The sequence below is a fragment of the Canis lupus genome, chromosome 10, assembly GCF_011100685.1.
Source record: "Canis lupus familiaris isolate Mischka breed German Shepherd chromosome 10, alternate assembly UU_Cfam_GSD_1.0, whole genome shotgun sequence".
Taxonomy (NCBI): Eukaryota; Metazoa; Chordata; class Mammalia; order Carnivora; family Canidae; genus Canis; species Canis lupus.
Genome location: NC_049231.1, coordinates 52,044,991 through 52,068,034, shown reverse-complemented (window position 1 = coordinate 52,068,034; position 23,044 = coordinate 52,044,991). Strand labels below are relative to the sequence as shown.

At 39.0% G+C, this 23,044-nt stretch overlaps 2 long non-coding RNA genes across 7 annotated transcripts in view; one reads left to right on the top strand and one right to left on the bottom strand.

Moving 5' to 3' along the window:
* LOC111097745 overlaps window positions 1-23,044 on the bottom strand; it is a 232,828-nt gene that overhangs the window by 147,609 nt on the left and 62,175 nt on the right. For 2 of the 6 annotated variants that reach the window (XR_005365961.1, XR_005365962.1), the window contains one exon: window positions 18,621-18,709. The exons of the other annotated variants lie outside the window; for them this stretch is intronic. This is a non-coding gene — a long non-coding RNA (uncharacterized LOC111097745). The remainder of the gene's footprint in view (window positions 1-18,620; window positions 18,710-23,044) is intronic. 6 annotated transcript variants of the gene reach the window in all.
* Window positions 10,853-22,392, top strand: LOC119873672. The gene is made up of 4 exons (XR_005365972.1): window positions 10,853-11,184; window positions 18,783-18,852; window positions 21,024-21,211; window positions 22,230-22,392. It is a non-coding gene; the product is annotated as an uncharacterized LOC119873672 (long non-coding RNA).

Below are 23,044 nucleotides of genomic sequence, written 5' to 3'. Positions count from 1 at the left end.
TTTATATTCTCCTTAAATAGAGACAGGCTCATAATGATGAATAACACTATGGCCTCTTTGGTAGATGCTGGGTTTAAATCTTAATGACCCCTGTTTGAAGGTGCTGGGCAACTTACTGAACCCCTGTAAGTCTCAGTTTCCACATCTGAAAAATAGGTAACATAATGAAACTTATTTCATAGAGTTATTCTGAAGATTAAATGTGAAAATAAACATAGAAATGTAAAATGGGGTCTGACACATATAGAATGTATTAAATAAAATTTAACCATTGTTATTTTAGTGTATAAGATTGTCTCTTTCCCATACCCTTATCAACTCTGGGTATTTCTCTTTTATAATCTCAAAGCTGAAATATCTTTTTTTATTGTTCATCAGATTAGAATTTATCTCATCACTAGTGATGATGAACATGCTTTTAGATGGTTATTTCATTTCTCTTTTGGAGTTGGCATCTCTTACCTGCAAACTTTCTTTCTGTATTAAGAAAGTTAAACCTTTATCTGTAAAATGTATTGTAAATTCTTTTCCAAATTGTGATTTGTCATTTAGTTGGATCTGTGGGTTTAATTGCCTTACAAAATCTAACATTTTTTGTTATCAGATCTATCAATATTTTCCCTTTTGAGCTTTGTGCTGGGGCTATGCCTAGGCAGTTCTCCTTTACCAAGTGTAATTATTCACTATTTCTTCAAGTCCTCTCAAGCTTCTGTTATTTATATTTAAAATTTCAGTCCATCTGGAATTTATTTTGGTCTAAGGCATGCGGTAAGCATCTAGATTTTTTTCACATACTAATTCAATTTGCTCTGTTGTCTGCTCATAATTTCTTTTTTTTTTTTCTAGCAAACTAAGACAGAACCAGAAGTACCAAAACTAAAGGGTTAATGAGATTAATTAATCCATATCATTTTTTTATGCAACAGTCTAATTCATAGACTCTGACCTGACTTCTCTAAACTTGTTAATAAAGTTCTTTAAGGTGATGGCCTTTGTAACAACTAGTTTCCTGCTTGTTTTCCCCTTTTTGCTTCTGTCAAAACTGGTCTTCAGGCTGAGGTTGTTATAAGAATACCACAGACACTACAACCATTACCTTTGCAATGATATCCCATGTGGGAATGTTGGTCTCTTTGGAGAAAGTTGCAAAGAGAATTCCTAAATCTGTAAGAGACCACCCTGTAGATACTTGTTCTAGGGGATTTGCTTTAAAAAGTCAATTTTACCTAAGTTTTTCCCATTATCTCAAATACTTTACTATTTCATCCTTTACAATGAACATTCTCTATGTAACTATTGGAAGTCAGAATCTGACATTTCAAACATCAAATTGATTTTAATGATTTTTTTTTTCTTCCCGCCTACGGAGTCATTTTTCCCAGAGTCCTCCAAATTTATTAGTATTGGCAATTTATCTCAAATAAAACAAGTAGGCTTACTTATGACCTATTTCAGGTTCTGTGGTTTTTTGGGCATAAGATTTTCTTCCTTTGACTAGGATCTTAGGGGAACAAGATTGCAATACAGAATTACTGAGAGTTATTATCGATCTAATGGCCTCCCATCCATTCCCCCATCCCAGGCTCCTTTAAGTCAGACTCGAAAGTCTTCTACTGGCTCATAGAAACAAATGTTCATGACTAGCTGGCCTTGGAGACTAAGGTCAGGGCCCTCTTAACCCTCTCTCTCTAGAGATTCTGCTCTTGTTTGGCCTCATCTCCTTGATTTCAAACTCTGGATTCTCTATTTTGACTTTGACACCAGATTCCAGCCCTTATTAAATTTGGTCCTTTTATTTTCGTGTGTTCTTCTACATTTGTTCTCATCATTTTCAGTTTAGCTTTGTTTATCTACAGCCCCTGCTGTCTTTTAGAAAGAATCAGACATTTCCGAGTTATATGAGTTACTGTTTGGTGTGGGTTTTAAAAGCATGATGCCTTTTTGGTGAGTAACATATCTGCTTACACCAGAGCTGTGACAAGGTTTATGAATCACATTTTACTTAACATAGCCACCTGTCTTTTCATCATTCTTATTCCCTCCTCTTTACTTTAATTGGTTATGTTCCCCTCTCCTGAAACATCTAACTTTTTCCCTATTTCTAACCTACCTCATAGGCCCTATTCAAATCCAGAAACCTCTTCAAACTGTTATTTTCTTTTTCTTTTCTTCCTCTTAGGACTTCATATTGCCTTTAAAATATGTATTCAAAGAGGGAGAGGCAAGCTGGGGGAAGAGTAGGGTCTCCAAATCACCTGTCTCCACCAAATTACCTAGAAAACCTTCAAATTATCCTGAAAATCTATGAATTCGGCCTGAGATTTAAAGAGAGACCAGCTGGAATGCTACAGTGAGAAGAGTTCGCGCTTCTATCAAGGTAGGAAGACGGGAAAAAAGAAATAAAGAAACAAAGGCCTCCAAGGGGGAGGGACCCCGCGAGGAGCCGGGCTGAGGCCGGGGCGAGTGTCCCCAGGACAGGAGAGCCCCGTCCCGGAGACGCAGGAGCTGCACCGACCTTCCCGGGGGAAAGGGGCTCGCAGGGAGTGGAGCAGGACCCAGGAGGGCGGGGATGCCCTCGGGCTCCCGGGGACAGTAACAGACACCTGCGCCCCGGGAGAGTGCGCCGAGCTCCCTAAGGGCTGCAGCGCGCACGGCGGGACCGGGAGCAGCTTGGGGGGGGGGGTGCTCGGGGGCGGCTCCGCGGAGGGGGCTGCGGGGCGGGAGCGCGAATCCAACAGCGCAGGCCCCGGAGCACAGGGCGCCGGGACACGGCCCAGGATCCGGCCTCCCCCGGGACAGGCAGAGGCCGGGAGGGCCCAGGACCGCAAGGACGCTCCTGCCCCAGCTGAGCAGATCAGCGGCCCCGCCCCGGAGCCTCCAGGCCCTGCGGACAGAGAGCTGCGGAGGTACTGCGGGGCTGAATCCAGGGCTCCAGAGCTGGCCGCTGCCCCTGATGCTGTTGCTCCAGGGGCCTCACGGGGTAAACAACCCCCACTGAGCCCTGCACCAGGCAGGGGGCAGAGCAGCTCCCCCAACTGCTAACACCTGAAAATCAGCACAACAGGCCCCTTCCCCAGAAGACCAGCTAGACGGACAAGTCCCAGGGGAAGCCAAGGGACTTAAAGTACACAGAATCAGAAGATACTCCCCCGTGGTTCTTATTGTTTTGTTTTGTTTTGTTTTGCTTTTTGATTTGTTTCCTTCCCCCACCCCCATTTTTTTCGTTTTTTCTTTTTCTTTATCTTCTTTTTTTCGTTTTTTCTTCCTTTTTTTTCCTCTTTCTCTTTCTTTCCTTCTTTCTCTCCTCTCTTTTTCTCCTTTTCCCAATACAACTTGCTTTTGGCCACTCTGCACTGAGCAAAATGACTAGAAGGAAAACCTCACCTCAAAAGAAAGAATCAGAAACAGTCCTCTCTCCCACAGAGTTACAAAATCTGGATTACAATTCAATGTCAGAAAGCCAGTATAGAAGCACTATTATACAGCTACTGGTGGCTCTAGAAAAAAGCATAAAGGACTCAAGAGACTTCATGACTGCAGAATTTAGAGCTAATCAGGCAGAAATTAAAAATCAATTGAATGAGATGCAATCCAAACTAGAAGTCCTAACGACGAGGGTTACCGAGATGGAAGAACGAGTGAGTGACATAGAAGACAAGTTGATAGCAAAGAGGGAAGCTGAGGAAAAAAGAGACAAACAAAAGACCATGAAGATAGATTAAGGGAAATAAACGACAGCCTGAGGAAGAAAAACTTACATTTTATTGGTGTTCCCGAGGGCGCCGAAAGGGACAGAGGGCCAGAATATGTATTTGAACAAATACTAGCTGAAAACTTTCCTAATCTGGGAAGGGAAACAGGCATTCAGATCCAGGAAATAGAGAGATCCCCCCCTAAAATCAATAAAACCCGTTCAACACCTCGACATTTAATAGTGAAGCTTGCAAATTCCAAAGATAAAGAGAAGATCCTTAAAGCAGCAAGAGACAAGAAATCCCTGACTTTTATGGGGAGGAGTATTAGGGTAACAGCGGACCTCTCCACAGAGACCTGGCAGGCCAGAAAGGGCTGGCAGGATATATTCAGGGTCCTAAATGAGAAGAACATGCAACCAAGAATACTTTATCCAGCAAGGCTCTCATTCAAAATGGAAGGAGAGATAAAGAGCTTCCAAGACAGGCAGCAACTGAAAGAATATGTGACTTCCAAACCAGCTCTGCAAGAAATTTTAAGGGGGACTCTTAAAATTCCCCTTTAAGAAGTTCAGTGGAAGTTCTTTATAGATCTTGGAAACTAGCCCTTTATCTGATATGTCATTTGCAAATATCTTCTCCCATTCTGTAGGTTGTCTTTGAGTTTTGTTGACTGTATCCTTTGCTGTGCAAAAGCTTCTTATCTTGATGAAGTCCCAATAGTTCATTTTTGCTTTTGTTTCTTTTGCCTTCGTGGATGTATCTTGCAAGAAGTTACTATGGCCGAGTTCAAAAAAGATCTATAAAGAACTTCTTAAACTCAACACCAAAGAAACAAACAATCCAATCATGAAATGGGCAAAAGACATGAACAGAAATCTCACAGAGGAAGACATAGACATGGCCAACATGCATATGAGAAAATGCTCTGCATCACTTGCCATCAGGGAAATACAAATCAAAACTACAATGAGATACCACCTCACACCAGTGAGAATGGGGGAAATTAACAAGGCAGGAAACAACAAATGTTGGAGAGGATGCGGAGAAAAGGGAACCCTCTTACACTGTTGGTGGGAATGTGAACTGGTGCAGCCACTCTGGAAAACTGTGTGGAGGTTCCTCAAACAGTTAAAAATATACCTGCCCTACGACCCAGCTATTGCACTGTTGGGGATTTACCCCAAAGATACAAATGCAATGAAACGCCGGGACACCTGCACCCCGATGTTTCTAGCAGCAATGGCCACGATAGCCAAACTGTGGAAGGAGCCTCGGTGTCCAACGAAAGATGAATGGATAAAGAAGATGTGGTTTATGTATACAATGGAATATTACTCAGCTATTAGAAATGACAAATACCCACCATTTGCTTCAACGTGGATGGAACTGGAGGGTATTATGCTGAGTGAAGTAAGTCAGTCGGAGAAGGACAAACATTATATGTTCTCATTCATTTGGGGAATATAAATAATAGTGAAAGGGAAAATAAGGGAAGGGAGAAGAAATGTGTGGGAAATATCAGAAAGGGAGACAGAACGTAAAGACTGCTAACTCTGGGAAACGAACTAGGGGTGGTAGAAGGGGAGGAGGGCGGGGGGTGGGAGTGAATGGGTGACGGGCACTGGGTGTTATTCTGTATGTTAGTAAATTGAACACCAATAAAAAAATAAAAAAAAATAATAAAAAAAAAAAAAGAAGTTCAGTGGAACAATCCACAAAAACAAGGACTGAATAGATATCATGGTGACACTAAACTCATATCTATCAATGGTAACTCTGACGTGAACGGGCTTAATGACCCCATCAAAAGGCACAGGGTTTCAGATCGGATAAAAAAAGCAGGACCCATCTATTTGCTGTCTATAAGAGACTCATTTTAGACAGAAGGACACCTACAGCCTGAAAATAAAAGGTTGGAGAAACATTTACCATTCGAATGGTCCTCAAAAGAAAGCAGGGGTAGCCATCCTTATATCAGATAAACTAAAATTTACCCCGAAGACTGTAGTGAGAGATGAAGAGGGACACTATATCATACTTAAAGGATCTATTCAACAAGAGGACTTAACAATCCTCAATATATATGCCCCAAATGTGGGAGTGGCAAATATATCAATCAATTAATAAAGTGAAGAAATACTTAGATAATAATACACTTATACTTGGTGACTTCAATCTAGCTCTTTCTACCCTCGATAGGTCTTCTAAGCACAACATCTCCAAAGAAACGAGAGTTTAAATGATACACTGGACCAGATGGATTTCACAGATATCTACAGAACTTTACATCCAAACTCAACTGAATACACATTCTTCTCAAGTGCACATGGAACTTTCTCCAGAATAGACCACATACTGGGTCACAAATTGGGTCTGAACCGATACCAAAAGATTGGGATCGTCCCCTGCATATTCTCATACGATGATGACTTGAAATTAGAACTAAATCACAACAAGAAATTTGGAAGGACCTCAAACACGTGGAGGTTAAGGAACATCCTGCTAAAAGATAAAAGGGTCAACCAGGAAATTAAGGAAGAATTAAAAAGATTCATGGAAACTAATGAGAATGAAGATACAACCGTTCAAAATCTTTGGGATGCAGCAAAAGCAGTCCTAAGGGGGAAATACATCGCAATACAAGCATCCATTCAAAAACTGGAAAGAACTCAAATACAAAAGCTAACCTTACACATAAAGGAGCTAGAGAAAAAACAGCAAATAGATCCTACACCCAAGAGAAGAAGGGAGTTAATAAAGATTCGAGCAGAACTCAACGAAATCGAGACCAGAAGAACTGTGGAACAGATCAACAGAACCAAGAGTTGGTTCTTTGAAAGAATTAATAAGATAGATAAACCATTAGCCAGCCTTATTAAAAAGAAGAGAGAGAAGTCTCAAATTAATAAAATCATGAATGAGAAAGGAGAGATCACTACCAACACCAAGGAAATACAAACGATTTTAAAAACATATTATGAACAGCTATACGCCAATAAATTAGGCAATCTAGAAGAAATGGACACATTCCTGGAAAGCCACAAACTACCAAAACTGGAACAGGAAGAAATAGAAAACCGAACAGGCCAATAACCAGGGAGGAAATTGAAGTAGTCATCAAAAACCTCCCAAGACACAAAAGTCCAGGGCCAGATGGCTTCCCAGGGGAATTCTATCAAACGTTTAAAGAAGAAACCATACCTATTCTCCTAAAGCTGTTTGGAAAGATAGAAAGAGATGGAGTACTTCCAAATTCGTTCTATGAGGCCAGCATCACCTTAATTCCAAAACCAGACAAAGACCCCACCAAAAAGGAGAATTACAGACCAATATCCCTGATGAACATGGATGCAAAAATTCTCAACAAGATACTGGCCAATAGGATCCAACAGTACATTAAGAAAATTATTCACCATGACCAAGTAGGATTTATCCCCGGGACACAAGGCTGGTTCAACACTCGCAAAAACAATCAATGTGATTCATCATATCAGCAAGAGAAAAACCAAGAACCATATGATCCTCTCATTAGATGCAGAGCAAGCATTTGACAAATACAGCATCCATTTCTGATCAAAACTCTTCAGAGTGTAGGGATAGAGGGAACATTCCTCAACATCTTAAAAGCCATCTATGAAAAGCCCACAGCAAATATCATTCTCAATGGGGAAGCACTGGAAGCCTTTCCCCTAAGATCAGGAACAAGACAGGGATGTCCACTCTCACCACTGCTATTCAACATAGTACTGGAAGTCCTAGCCTCAGCAATCAGACAACAAAAAGACATTAAAGGCATTCAAATTGGCAAAGAAGAAGTCAAACTCTCCCTCTTCGCCGATGACATGATACTCTACATAGAAAACCCAAAAGTCTCCACCCCAAGATTGCTAGAACTCATACAGCAATTCGGTAGCGTGGCAGGATACAAAATCAATGCCCAGAAATCAGTGGCATTTCTATACACTAACAATGAGACTGAAGAAAGAGAAATTAAGGAGTCAATCCCATTTACAATTGGACCCAAAAGCATAAGATACCTAGGAATAAACCTAACCAAAGATGTAAAGGATCTATACCCTAAAAACTATAGAACACTTCTGAAAGAAATTAAGGAAGACACAAAGAGATGGAAAAATATTCCATGCTCATGGATTGGCAGAATTAATATTGTGAAAATGTCAATGTTACCCAGGGCAATATACACGTTTAATGCAATCCCTATCAAAATACCATGGACTTTCTTCAGAGAGTTAGAACAAATTATTTTAAGATTTGTGTGGAATCAGAAAAGACCCCGAATAGCCAGGGGAATTTTAAAAAAGAACACCATAGCTGGGGACATCACAATGCCAGATTTCAGGTTGTACTACAAAGCTGTGGTCATCAAGACAATGTGGTCCTGGCACAAAAACAGACACATAGATCAATGGAACAGAATAGAGAACCCAGAAGTGGATCCTGAACTTTATGGTCAACTAATATTCGATAAAGGAGGAAAGACTATCCATTGGAAGAAAGACAGTCTCTTCAATAAATGGTGCTGGGAAAATTGGACATCCACATGCAGAAGAATGAAACTAGACCACTCTCTTGCACCAGCCACAAAGATAAACTCAAAATGGATGAAAGATCTAAATGTGAGACAAGATTCCATCAAAATCCTAGAGGAGAACACAGGCAACACCCTTTTTGAACTCGGCCACAGTAACTTCTTACAAGATATTTCCATGAAGGCAAAAGAAACAAAAGCAAAAATGAACTATTGGGACTTCATCAAGATAAGAAGCTTTTGCACAGCAAAGGATACAGTCAACAAAACTAAAAGACAACCTACAGAATGGGAGAAGATATTTGCAAATGACGTAACAGATAAAGGGCTAGTTTCCAAGATCTATAAAGGACTTATTAAACTCAACACCAAAGAAACAAACAATCCAATCATGAAATGGGCAAAAGACATGAACAGAAATCTCACAGAGGAAGACATAGACATGGCCAACACGCACATGAGAAAATGCTCTGCATCACTTGCCATCAGGGAAATACAAATCAAAACCACAATGAGGGGCAGCCTGGGTGGGTCAGCGGTTTAGCCCTGCCATCAGCCCAGGGCGTGATCCTGGAGACCCGGGATCGAGTCCCTCGTCAGGCTCCCTGCATGGAGCCTGCTTCTCCCTCTGACTGTGTCTCTGCCTCTCTCTCTCTGTGTGTGTCTCTCATGAATAAGTAAATAAAATCTTAAAAAAAAACAACAACAACAAAAAAAAAAACACCACAATGAGATACCACCTCACACCAGTGAGAATGGGGAAAATTAACAAGGCAGGAAACAACAAATGTTGAATAGGATGCGGAGAAAAGGAACCCTCTTACACTGTTGGTGGGAATGTGAACTGGTGCAGCCACTCTGGAAAACTGTGTGGAGGTTCCTCAAACAGTTAAAAATAGACCTGCCCTACGACCCAGCAATTGCACTGTTGGGGATTTACCCCAAAGATACAGATGCAATGAAACACCGGGACACCTGCACCCCGATGTTTATAGCAGCAATGGCCATGATAGCCAAACTGTGGAAGGAGCCTCGGTGTCCAACGAAAGATGAATGGATAAAGAAGATGTGGTCTATGTATACAATGGAATATTACTCAGCTATTAGAAATGACAAATACCCACCATTTGCTTCAACGTGGATGGAACTGGAGGGTATTGTGCTGAGTGAAGGAAGTCAGTTGGAGAAGGACAAACATTATATGTTCTCATTCATTTGGGGAATATAAATAAAAGTGAAAGGGAATATAAGGGAAGGGAGAAGAAATGTGTGGGAAATATCAGAAAGGGAGACATAACGTAAAGACTCCTAACTCTGGGAAACGAACTAGGGGTGATAGAAGGGGAGGAGGGCGGGGGGTGGGAGTGATTGGGTGACAGGCACTGGGTTTATTCTGTATGTTGGTAAATTGAACACCAATAAAAAATAAAATAAAATAAAATAAAATAAAATAAAATAAAATAAAATAAAATAAAATAAAAAAATAAAATAAGTATTCAACACCTTGTATGTATATATTTTCTTGTCCAATTCCCATGATATTTGGGTCTCGCTTCTTCATCTGGGTTGTGGTCTCCTTAAGGACCGAGACTAGAACGTTGTATAATTCCCACAATGGCTAGCTTAGCATCAAGCACACTGTAAGAGCTCAATAGATGTCAGTTGGTATATGAGCAACTCCCTTCCCACTGCACTGTAGCCTAAGGGAAATATGGGGTTGCCTATTCTAATTAGAATTAGCTCAAGGAGGTCAAATGTCCAATGTATTCTTTTTGTTTATAATGTTGACATTCACAAAACTCATGCTTTTTGTCACCTTCCTCCAGCCTTCCTCACAACTTTACAGATGGCTGTGGTTGCTAAATATCCATTTATTTTACTAGAACTACTTACTGGAAAGAGTCACTAGTTACATTTTAATATAAGGCTTTAAATCAAAAAAAGAAAGAAAGAAAGAAAGAAAGAAAGAAAGAAAGAAAGAAAGAAAGAAAGAAAGAAAGAAAGAAAGAAAGAAAGGGAAATATTTTCTTATCCTTGATATGTTGATGAGAAAATGGAGATACAGCAATTTCAAGTGGCTTCTTCAAGTGCATGCATTTAGTAACTAGCACAGGTGAGATCCAAACCATTCATCTGGCCTACAGCCAGTAGTCTCCAGAATGAAACCAGTGCTTATTCCACTAAGCCTCATTGCCCCTCAATTACTTTAAGGCCAAATTCCAATTAAAATCCAGTTCACTTGAAAATATATATCAACAATAAATAGTAGCAATGTCTCAAATCTTATCATTTGAGACATTATTAATGTCTCAAATCTTAACCATTTCCTCTATGTTGCTTTCATAAAAAAATAGAATTCTAGACTTCAAGGCTATGATTTGTCCACCTATTTTAACCTCCAAACCAGCTATTCCCTTAATTGAGCCAATCTTTGTAACACTTCCATTTTTCTGTCAGAGGTATTGCAGTTCCTTTTTACTGAATTGAATATGAGGATTGTGACTGAAATTAGTTAGGGAGATATAGTGGCAAGTGCACTACGGCTACTTGCAAAATGCAATTAAGTCCTGGGATGGTGGCCAAGAGCCCTGGCAGGCAGAGACTTGAAACCAGGGAAAGGATTATATTGCAGCCGTATTAGTACCATCTAAATGCTGTTTCAACTTTCTCCTTTCAGCCATACTGGTTGTGCTGGCAGGGACTTGATGCTTCCAACACAAGAGCAAGAGCCAAGCGAATTTATCATCAGATTGAATTTGTTTGTGTTTGAATTAGTCTCAGATCTGGCCATGAAAAATTATTGCCTTTACACCTCTGCTGTTGTTCCAGATGTTCCAGGGCTTGTAGGGTGTTATGCTGCTGATTCAGCCCTGGCCCTAACACTGGGAAATGATGGCCAACCAACCTTTGGAAGTCCATCCCCAAGTCAACTGTTAATAGGTTTGTATGTGTTCCAGACATTGGGACTTTAGAAAAAAATACGTAGACATTACACTGAGAGAGAAATGAGCGGCATTTAAATTCCTTTTCATGGTAAGGGGAATTGGGATACCAGACTATAAAATGTGGTTTAAAAAAATGTGGTGGTTATTTGTAGGAGGAAATCCCTTTTTTCCAAATATGTTCTCTATTTTTGCCTGCAATTCTGTATTAGTTACAGTAGAAAGTATCATTTACTTCAGACTCTTTTTAAAAGCAAATTCTCTTGAAATGGGGGGTTACGTTGGCACTAACACATCAGTGTGGATGTCAGCTTGGATAAGGTAAATATGCAAAGGAGAGGTTATGCAGGCTGAGGCAGATCTAATGCTGAAAGAGTAGCTTCAATTTTTTTCCCCAGAGCGTAAAGTGTTAACACGTAACATGTTGAAACTTAAATACATCTTGTTAAGCCAACATTCCTCAAGAATTGGTGTTTTAACCAGTTCACTAAATGTGAATATAAAGATATATATATACACACAAGATATAAACTGCAATTAACCAGATAACTCACAAAATACCTTATAGTTGGATTAACTATTTAAAAATTCTCTCACTAAAGATATTTACTTCCTTCAGGTTACTCTGCAAATGCCCACTATTCACTTTCTTTACTTTAACAGAAATTTGCATTTCTATTTGCAAGATGCTAGAGTTACATCTATATCTTTGCTCTGAGTGCTAGATCTAGCAGCCTTAAGAAATCCAGCATTTAGTTATATGAGATAAATAAGTTTTGGATATCTACTACACAGTATAATGCCCAGAGCTAACAATACTGTATTATATACTTAAAATTTGCTAAGAAGGTATTATTATTATTTGCTAAGAAGATATTATGTTACGTGTTCTACTACTACTACTACTACTACTACTAGGAAAAGAAGGAAACTTTGGGAGGTGATAAATATATTTGCAGCTTTGGTAGGGATGATGGTTTCGTGAGTGTATACTTATCCCAAAACTCATGAAATTATACTCATTAAATGTGTACAACTCAATAGGTAAGTAATTTCCTATTATAATAACACAAACGCCAACATAAAAAAAAATTCCCACAGAAATTTCTCAGTAATTCCCCACTTGGGATAAAATAAGGTAATCAAACCACTTTTTATATGTCAACCATACATCAGTAAGATTTAAAAAAAAAAAAATTCAATGTTCTGCAGTCCGTCTGTGCTGTGGAATCTTGCCTGTACTGCAGAACTGGGAGCGGAAGAGCAAAACGAAGTTTAGAGCCCAGCTCTCAACGGTATTGTTCATGTGAAAATACAGATGCCACGTATTGTTCATGTGAAAATACAGATGCCATAGTACATCCAGGATAACAATCTGATTTGTAGCAACTGTGTTTCCACTTTAACCATTTGACTTCTAAGTCATGTGATCAATACACATTGCCAATCCTTCTCCATCTCTCACCTTTCCTGTCCCAAGCACCTGTACCATGGGCCACCACCACAGATTATGACATTAAAGAGGAAAAAGGGACAAAGAGAAGATCATGGAAGTGGTGCCTCTTTAAAGGTGAAAAAAATCCCATGCTCCATTGACTCCCCTACTCAGAACTATTGGTCTTTCTGCAGCCTTTTCTCTTCTTTCCTAGAGGACATCCCTTTTCCCTGCATTGTCTTCAGAAATGTTCCCCCAGGGGCACCTGGGTGGCTCAGTCAGTTAAATTTCTGCCTTCAACTCAGGTCATGATCTCAGGGTCCTGGGATGCAGCATTGCATTGCCCTGGGCTCCCTGCTGAGTAGGGAGCTTCCCCCTCTGCCCCATCCCTCCACCCCACTGTACCCCACCCATGCTCTCTGTCTCACTTTAATAAGTAAATAAATCTTAAAAAAATAAAAGAAACATTTCTCCATTTCAATGAATCATATGGAATGGAGCAATGGAATGATATTCAACCAAATACAAACTTAGTTTCAGTCCTTTAACCCATTTGCAGTGAAAACCCAGATAATCAAGTCAGGTACCTGGATGCCATCTCTATACCACCTAGAAAAGAGGTGTGCTCATTTCAGCTGAAGGAACTCTAGGCCTATCCTGCCCTGCTATCTGACCATGTCTCCACTCATAACACTTCAATGGGATTGAAGAGATTCACAAAGAGGATATTTGATTACCACACTTATCCTTAGTAAGAAATTGCTGAGAAATTTCTGTGTAATTTTCTAGGCTGATGTTTTGTGTTAGTACAATGGGAAATTATTTACCTATTAAATTTTTTTAAATGCTGCAGGTGCCTGAAATCTCACCATCAGACATTTTTCCTTTGGATTAAACATTACTCTCTGCCTTTCCTTAAAATAAAAATACCAATAGTATGGGTCCAAAAAAATCAGTCCTTATCCCCCTCTCGCCAGCTCCTGAGAGCCAAAGGTCCTGCATACCACCACCACTGTGGTAAACTGAATAATGCCCCCCAAAAATGTCCATGACCTAATTATCTGATCTGTCAAAAGGGACTTTTGATTAAATGGAAGATCTTGACACGTGGAAATTATCTTGAATTAACCAGAGAGGCCCAATAAAATCACAAGAGTCCTTATAAGAGAGAGTTTTAAGAGTCAGAGATAAAGACTGGAAGATGCTACAATCCTGATTTTGAAGATGGAAGAAGGGCCTATAAGCCAATGAATGCAGACAGCATGCAAAAACTGGAAAAGACAAGAAAACAGATTCCCTCCCGGAGACTCGAGAAGCAACGCAGCTCTGCTGAAACCATGATTTTAGGACTTCTGACCTCCAGAGTTGTAGGATTATAAAATTGTGTTGTGTTAAGCCACTAAATTTGTGGTAATTAGTTGCAGCAGGCATAGGAGACTAATACAGCTGCAGAGTTTATACTCCTTTATGTGGGTCAGCGTTGTTTATGTTGGTTGCGCTTTGTCATTATTTTTAATCAGCATAACTTCATTCAAATTATTCACTTTAATACATTATCCCATAACTAGAAGGTGATACTTCTAAAGCTGGAGATTATGACAAGCAGGTTAAAACTTTGGCTCTAGAGCCATACATATAGGGGTTTGAATCCCTTCTTTGAAATATTATAGATCTGTGACCTCGAACAAGATACTCTATCAGATTCCAGCTTCTCATCTACAATAATGTTATACTAATTTCATAAGGTCAATGAGAGATTAAATAAAATAATTTGTATGTGAGAACTTAACAGAAGTTACCATATAGTAGGCACTCAACAAACAGTAGCTATTTTTGATGTTAAAAGGAATGATTCAATCAACTGAAGAGATAAAGAGGAAGTACAACCCAAGTTAAGCTTGAAAATTTAGGTAAATTTGGGAGAGCCTTTCAGAAGTGAAGGTATCACGTTGGGAATTATGGGCTTTGGGATAGGGACTTGAGTTTGCCACTTATTGGGTCATTTTAGGCAAGTTATTTTACTTCTCTGACCCCCAATTTCTTCAGCTATAATTTGTAAAATAATACCTACCTCTTAGGATCCTTTAAAGAATTAAATAGGAATATATATATATATATATATATATATATATATATATAGCCTTGGGAAAAGCTCAGCACAGAATGCAATCAATGAGGCTAGGAAGGTAACAGAGGCCAAGATACAGGGCAGGTTTTTGAAACAAACTGGTAAACAGTCTGTGGAGCCAAGAGACTGAAGGAGAATAGGTGACAAAACCAGAGGGTAGATTGTGACCAGATTATAAGGAGTCCCAGGTTCCTAGCTAGGATTTCTGGGCCCAAAGCATTGAAAATTATTTTTGTAATAAAAGCTATCAAATATAAGCCACAGAAGGTTTTATGTAACACTATAAATTTCTGTCAGTTTGCCCATAATGCAAATGATAGATAGAGGACTTTATAGAGAGGCACTCAGGTAACTCTATAGGTCAATGTTTTCGAAGTTTCTTAGCATGCATTACATGTATTCTCTTAGCATGTATTACACGCATTACAATACATTCCATTGTAAAAAGTTAAATATTGCAGAATCTCAACGTGTAAATCACAAAATGCTTAAATATAAATTTATACCATATTTCAAAGTTAAACATATTCATTAAGTCGATATGTGTTGGCTACCTATCATTTATTTTTTTAAAATATTTTTATTTATTTATTCATGAGAGACACAGAGAGAGAGAGAGAGAGAGGCAGAGACACAGGCAGAGGGAGAAGCAGGCTCCACGCAGGAAACCCATCCTGGGACTCGATCCCAGGTCTCCAGGATCACACCCTGGGCTGAAGGTGGCGCTAAACCGCTGAGCCACCTGGGCTGCCCAGCTACCTATCATTTAAACAGAGATAAAATAATGAGCAAAGGACTGAGTCCCTGTGTTTATGGAGCCTGGTCTCATAGAAGAGACATACACAAAATTTATATATATATATATATATATATATACACACACACACTTTATATCATATAATATATAATCACATGATATGTATGCATATTTTATACATCCTATGAAAGGGAAGCATAAAAGGTTGTGATAACATATTCCAGGAAGACTTGATACAATCTGTTATAAACTTGCATCCCCTAAAATTTATATATTGCAAATCTAACACCCAATGTGATGATATTTGGAGGTGGGGCCGATAGGAGGTAATTAACTTTAGATGAGGTCATGCGGGGGTGGCCCTCATGATGGAGTTAGAACTGGAATAAGAAGAAATACCAGAGAGCTTGCTCTCTTGCTCTCTCTCTTTCTTCTATGTGTGGACGCAATGAAAAGATGGTCATCTGCAAAGCTAGGTAGAGAGGTCTCATTAGAAACTGACCATGGTGACATCCTGATCTTGGACTTTTTTGGAAATTCCACAACTGTAAGAAAATGTCTTTTTTAAGCCACTCGTTTATGGCGTTTTGTCATGACAGTCAAATAGATCTATACAGCCTAGGGAGTCTGTATCCTTGACATCTATTCCTCTCTCTACTCTGAAGGAAGGGCAGGACTCACTCTGCCTATAGGCTGTGAAATGGGCCCCTGAGCATGGTAAGCCAATTCAAGGCAAACTTTCCTCCAACCTGGAACAACTGCCTCCTTCTCTGACCTGGCATATTACCTCCTCAACATCAGTTGAACTCACATGCCCTTGGCAATCATAATTCTCACACTTAGCAGTCTCCTTATGTTATATTAATGTTATATTATGTTATATTAATGTTATATATATTGTTAAATGGTGAGCATGATATAATCTCCTTTATCATAGGAGAACCATTTCTTCTACTCTCTACATAGTACATACTGTGGACAATGTAAATTTTGACTTAACAAGATTAAGTATATGAAAAGCTTCCTTGAGCTGGAAAATGGGAGAGTAGTTGTGGCATGAAATAACAAAGATTGCCTAGAGGAATCAAGGAAGGCTAGGAAAGGATAGCAACAATAGCAGTAGCAACAATAACAAAAAGAAGGAAAAGAAGAGACCACTCAACAGTTAGGAAAAAAAAGACCCCACTTTGAGTTAAACTGGATACCGGCTTCAACAGTCAACTGAGTCAGAGTGGTCCTTAGATAAAGGTTATCAGTTGATGAGTTGATGCAGTGTCTCTAAACCAAAAGAGGAGTAAGTGTTTCAGGCAAAAAAAAGCAAGTTAGTGCTACTGACTCCAGGTACATGATCTGCTACTTTGGCCAAGCGCAAAGCCTGTGAATGGTCTATCCCTAAAGCCTCCTCATAGTTTCTCACCCTCTTCTCCAAGCCATTCTCCACAAAGCAGCCAAAATGACATTTATAAACATAAGTTGAATCACCCCCTGCTTAAAATCAATTCGTGCTTCCTTTGGGTTTAGAATAAAACTCAAGCTCTTCGCTGTGGCTTACAAGGCACTGGACGAGCTAAATCCTGCCCACGTCTCCCACCCCACATGCTTGCCATCCTCCCTCACAATGCTTCTGTCATGCCAGCCTTGTTTCCATTATTAAACATGCCATCTCATCCTCACCTTTGGCCCCTGTGAAGGCTGAATGCTGAGCTAGCAATGTTCCTCTTTCACATCTTCAGTTGCCTTTCTCTTTCTCATATGTCTGGTTTCAAGCATGAATGTCATCTCCAAGAGAGGTCTTTCAATATGTATGCTATCATATAATGCTTTATTTTCCTCTTTAGCAACATGTAAACCAACATTGCAACATGTACATTTTCCCATGAGGGTCAGGGTCTGCTCTTTTGTTCATCATTGTATTAACAAGACCCAAGCCATTGTCCTGCATATAGCAGGACCTTAAGCATTTGTTGGATGGATGGATGGATGGATGGATGGATGGATGGATGGATGGATTGTAGATATCAGGCTGGTATCCTTAGGGAGAAAGACATGTAATCCAGACAACAATTTTAATTTTTTAAAATTAAAGTTTAAACCCTTCTGGAAATTAAAATCTGCCTTTATTTGGCCAAGTGCAGAGTTCCCAAAAGCTTCTTTTCCATGTTTTCCCTTCTCCCTGGAATCCTATAGTACTAGAAGTATGTAAATTATCTTATCTTTTTTTTTCAAGTCTTATTAATCTGTATGATTTTGCTCAGTGCTTTATATGTAGCCTCTAGACTTCTACCCAACATCCAGTAGGTCCTTAATAAATATGTTGAATAAATAAGAGTAGAAATCCTTGAGGATGAGAATCACTCCAAACACCACTTAGTCATTTTTAAAAATTAAGCAACATGTCAAGGAATGAATTGACACTAATGGATTTAGACACCAAAACTTAGAAAAAATAAACACATTAAAAATGTCTATGAAAAATAGGATGCATATTTTTGTCTCCTTATATATAGAGAGAGAGACACTGAACACAATTTGACATTTTCTTGATGTTTTAGGGTTACTAATATGAACATCAATTATTGTTTGCTTCTGCCTCTGAGAATGTAGTTTGGTCTGACATTTGCAGGAAGAGAAGGAATCATATAAGCAAATGCAGTCCCTCACAGCTCCCTTCAGCCATCTATGCCAAATGGCCTGAAGCATGCAAGACAAAAATTCTAAGATAACCAAACAAACATCTTCCATGGGAACGAGAAATGGATCCAAATGTGATCTCTTTCAACACAGTAACAGGCATCTCATTCCCACTGTAGGATGGCTCTCTCTTTCACCATACATACACTTAAGAAAATAAGTTGCCAATTCTATCTTTGGGGCTTCCCACTTTAAATTTTGGAGTTATTCTGAGAAAGTATGATTAAAAGGGTACTGTATTTAGAGTCAGAGCTGAGGCTGAATCCCAGCTCTGCCACTTCTAACCATGCAAGGGAGGTGTGGGGATCAGATTATACAAGGTATATGTCATACTTCACACAGTATCTGACACACAAATAAATATTTGATTCATAGGGTTTTCTTATCCCCCTCCAGTGTGCCATCTGCTCCCAATGACTTAACTGCCTTGTGATGCTCACTCTCCATCCACTTGCCTGAGGAAGGTACTGAGATTCCTTCCCCCTACCTTCTGCCATCCATCAAGCACAGTCCTATGAAAAGAAATTAATTAGTTTATCCAAAGGTACTGAGTTCTGAAAATTAATTACATGTTTTTCTTTACAGAGGCATTTGCATTTGGAAAGGGAACAATGAGTTGATCCATAGCAGTGGCTCTTAAATAACAGAATACCAGGTATCAGAGTCAAAGTGGATTTAGAGTCTGTCTAGGGTATATTGGTTTTCCTATTGCTCTTCAAATCTCACCACCTGGGTAATCTATCTCTGCTTTCATGCAGGGCAAAGTCTTGCACCAAATGTTTTAATGCGTGTATTTAAAATCTGTGTGCTGATATGCTTGATATTTCAGATTTATATAAAACTTTCTTCTTCAAATGTAGTGTGGTACAGCATAGCCAATACATTCCCTACCTGGAAAATAATGTAACTTCCGTGTCTTTATATAGCTGCATCTCATTCTGACTTATTGAAGGATTTTGACTTTTCATAGAGAGGGTTTTAACGAAGCCTCTTTAAGCCTTTTTTAGATTTGAAATGATAAAAGCATTGGCAGGACTTGTAAGAGATAGCACAGGGTCGCTGTACAGATGTCTTTAACAGCGGAAACTTGCCCCTATCCAAAGAGAGCACTTCGCTATTTATCAAGATTTAGGGGAGAAACTGAAGTGCAAGCATGATGCAATTTTGAAAGATCCCATCAAAAGCAGACATTTCCACACCCCCTGGAAATGGGGATTATTTTATCTCAAAGTCTGCAGGTGGAGTGTTTTCCATTTCTGTGGCCATTAGGGCATGATTCCAGAGTGGAGGCTGACTTGAAGATCCTAAAATTCTCTTTATAACTAAAGAAAAAAAAACCTCTCAGATAAGCTAGTAACAGCTAAGATGATTCATTTATGTGGTGATTTCATATAATATATAATTAGTAACCAATGTGTTAATTACAATCTCAAGAAATAAATACATATTCCAGAATGAAAAGGCAGGTGGGTTAATTTGTTTGGCTGCCTGTTACTACTGCTTGTAAGTTTATATGCATAGTCACTGAAACTAAATAATTCTGCTGTCTCTATACTATATACAAGCCCAACTATCATCAATATTTTCCTAAGCACTGAAGCAAAAATCAAGGAATATACTGTTTCTTTAGAATAGTGATGTGCCTGGCATCTTCTGAAATGGATCCAAATGATCCTCAGCTTCTTGTATTCATGTGCTTGTGTAGTTCCTCTCTCTTTGTGTGTGGGCTGGATGTAGTGACCTGCTTCTACCAAACAGAATATGGAAAAAGTGATGGGATTTTACTGCTGAATGAGATTATAAAGACTATGACCCTCTCTCTCTTTCAATCCCCCTTCCTCTCTCTCTCTCTTTCTCTATCTCCTCTCCCCTTTCCTCTTCTCTTCTTCCCTCCTGTTTTCTAAGATAAGGCCAGGCACCATACCATGCTGTGAGCTCCCCTATTGACAAATACATGTGATGAGGAAGGAGTACTCAGCTTCTGAATAACAACTAGTGAGGAATTTAGACCTTTAGTCCAACAGCCCATGAGGAACTGAATCCTATCGAAAACCATATGTTGAAAGCAGGTCCTCTGCTTGCTAAGCTCTCAAATGAGACCATGCACCAGCCAACACTTTGACTGCAGTCTTGATAGAGACCTTGAGACAAACGACTCAGCTAAGCCACACCAGATTCCTGATCCACAGAAACAGAGATAAAATGTTTTCCTAAGCCACTAGGTTTTGGGTGAACATGCTACAATAGATAACTAAATCAAGAACATTTAAATATATAATATATATTTTTATATATATTTATATTAAATATATAATATATATTTATATATATTATAAATATAATATATATTTATACATTTTAAATATATAATATATATAACACATACCCACATACCATTTAAATATATAATATTATATACTAATAATAGAAAGGTAGATATATAAAGTGTGGTATATTCATATAAGGTTGAAGACTATTTGATTATATGGAAATAATATCTATATAGTTATAGAAATTACCTCCAAATAAGACTAAACCAATTTCCCCAGAAAACTAAGAGGTAGAGAAACCAGAGCATAAGGCCAACATCTAGAAATCATGGAACACTTTATCAAAAGGCACAGGAAAATTCCAATTTTAGTTTTAAGGAATTCTGTTCTTTATTAGTCAGTGCCCAAGGAGGTAAACAGAAACCTGTCTACATAGCCATGGAGAAAGAGATTTAATGCAAGATATTAGTTAGAAAAGTACTAGAAGTTCTCAGGAAGCAAAAAAGGGAGGGTAACACTGACTACACAGATCAAGAAGCTGCTAATGCCTTTGTAGGAACCCAAGGGACTACACTTGTTGCTGATGCCAATGAAGGTACTAAACAAGAACCGTGACCCTACTGCTACTTCTGTGGCTTCTACTGCCCTCTTGCCTTCTAATACTCCATGAAGGTCTCCTATTGACAGAACCTCCCTTGAGATCAATGGAAAAGAGGGTCTGGGAAATGTACCACCAGTAGAAAGGTGAGTTTGTGGCTAAGTCAACTGTACCTGCCACACATATTGAAACAGTTTAAATATTTCCCTTTGAATGACAGCATTTATTTTTCAAGACTAAACTTATCAGGAAAGGATACATGGTACAAAATTCCTTGAGTGTTTTACATTAATTTTGTAAATTGATCCCCAGATTACTACTGTATTCACATGATGACAAGATAACTGGGTGAATACATCCATTTCATCATATATGAAACTAAGGCATTCCCGATTTAATGTGTCACCCAAACCTGTTATAGAAGTGGGTTTTTGACTGAACAATTTAGCTACTCTAGTCAAAACAGTTTATTCAGAATTACCTTATATACAATACTTGCAAGCCAAAGTTTATATCCTTATTGCCCAAGTTTATATCCTTATTGCACAGAGAAACAAAAGAGAAAATATCCAACTTACACATGAGGGCCTTAAGATCCAGACTTTTTTCTTGTTTATTTACAGAATTATTTAGGATGCCGAATATGCAGTCCTGATATGTCCAGCCATACCAAACAGCATTCAATGCCTTGAATATTTTTCACAACATTTTCCGAGGCGATTATTTACTTTCCCCTTAAATTGGTCAAATTTTTCAGGCATGCATAGGAGGCAAGTCAGGTTAACAATTAATTTTCACCTGATTAGTACTCTAGGTTTCTGACCTACCTGAAGCTTCTTCTGTGTGCTCTCACAAAATGCCTTTGCCTTGCTGTTTAGTGAACAGACTATTTGAAAGCAATGCCTACATTTTCACTTTAACAAATATTTATCGAGGTCAATAGTTCGAAGAAATGCCAAGCACTTTGGTAGTTACTACCCCACATGTCTTTTGAGTTCCAACATCATGAGCCTCATACTCTGGCCTAAAGCTAGTGCTTCATGAGTAGTTATCAAATAACTGGTCAGTTCAAGGAAAAGCACAATTCAAGAGAACTAAGAGTTTTCAAATTAAAGCACAGTCTGCCACCTATTACTGTAACATTTGTTTCCCATCTGCCTTTAGAAATCCCTGGTAACTTGTCAATGGCACCGCTACTGCAGAGAAGATAAAAACCTAGGTATGTTCCTTTAATGCTTGGATTTGTGCAGGTAATTGGATTTCTTCTTTCTTGAGGGGACACAATTAGAAAGACATGTCTCTGGTCCTTTCCCTTGAAGAGTCTAGAGGGCACTCAACCACAATTTACACACTTCTTGTAGGAGCCTTCGCTGAGCTAAGCTAAGTGGCAGCATTAGAACTGCTTCTAAAGGCTACTGTTGGGGAAAGAAGAGCAGGTGTTGATATTTGCATCTGAAAAATCTATACCCAACACCAGTGTACTCCATGAGACCCTGGAGTAAGTCAGGCCCTTGTGTATTGCTCTTACCCTTGATTCTTATTTGCTCATCTGAATGAACAATTCAAACTGCCAATGTCAACTGAATAGGCCCTGAAAGGACAACACACCCAAATCAATAACGCAATTGGCACAGACTCCAGTGAGAGATGGTGGATGGCAGGGTACGCACAAGTGTTTACCTCTGTTCCCTTTTACAATGTACTGAGATGATAGAAAAACAATTTTTTTAAAGTATAATCTCATAATTACAAGGAGGGAAGGCAATAGCTACAACATTATAGAAGTTGGAAGGCAGATGCTCAAGGGTAAACCCCAAATGCTGAATCCTAAATTAAGTAGAGAACGCAAGTGAGCAGCAATTTGATTTATACTGCAGAACCCTACAAAAATCTTAGCAAGGGCATCCTGTCACCTCTGAGGGTGGATGTAAAGATGTGGCTCCAAACGAGACAAACAGATCAAAGTCTGCTTACACAGG